Source organism: Vespa crabro, chromosome 10 (genome assembly GCF_910589235.1).
Source record: "Vespa crabro chromosome 10, iyVesCrab1.2, whole genome shotgun sequence".
NCBI lineage: Eukaryota > Metazoa > Arthropoda > Insecta > Hymenoptera > Vespidae > Vespa > Vespa crabro.
In genome coordinates this window covers 7,538,207-7,538,754 of record NC_060964.1, presented here as the reverse complement: position 1 = coordinate 7,538,754, position 548 = coordinate 7,538,207, and positions in this window count along the sequence as shown.

Sequence of the window (548 nt, the reverse complement as noted above, 5' to 3'; positions counted from 1 at the left end):
ATGGAAGTAATATAAAAGAAGAAAAAAAAAAAGAAATGAAAAGGAAAAAAAACAGAGAGAGAGAGAGAGAGAGAGAGAGAAAATGTGACTAAAGAAAAAAAATATTTGCCCAAAAGAATAAATTGCCCAAAGAAAAATATAGTTTCTTTCTTAATTAAATAATACAATCTTGAATATATCAACGATGGACTTCAAATGTGTGGATATAAAATAAGATTATATAAACTTTGGAATGTGTCTGTTTGATCAATGATTACATTAATTATAGATCATTTTAAAATCAAATCAGTTTAATATTTTTTTCGAACTATATTTCTTTTTCTAACTCTTTTTATCCTTCTCTCTCTCTCTCTCTCTGTTTGCTTTATTTTATAATAAATATTCAGTATAGAGAAAATGATTAAAAATATTCATATATATATATATATATAATTAATTTAGAATTTATATGTGTGTATGTATGAATAAAATAAAATAAAAAAGAAAAAAAAAGAAAAAAAATACATCTATGAGAAAAGAAATTAATTTAGAATTAAAATGAAATTAAA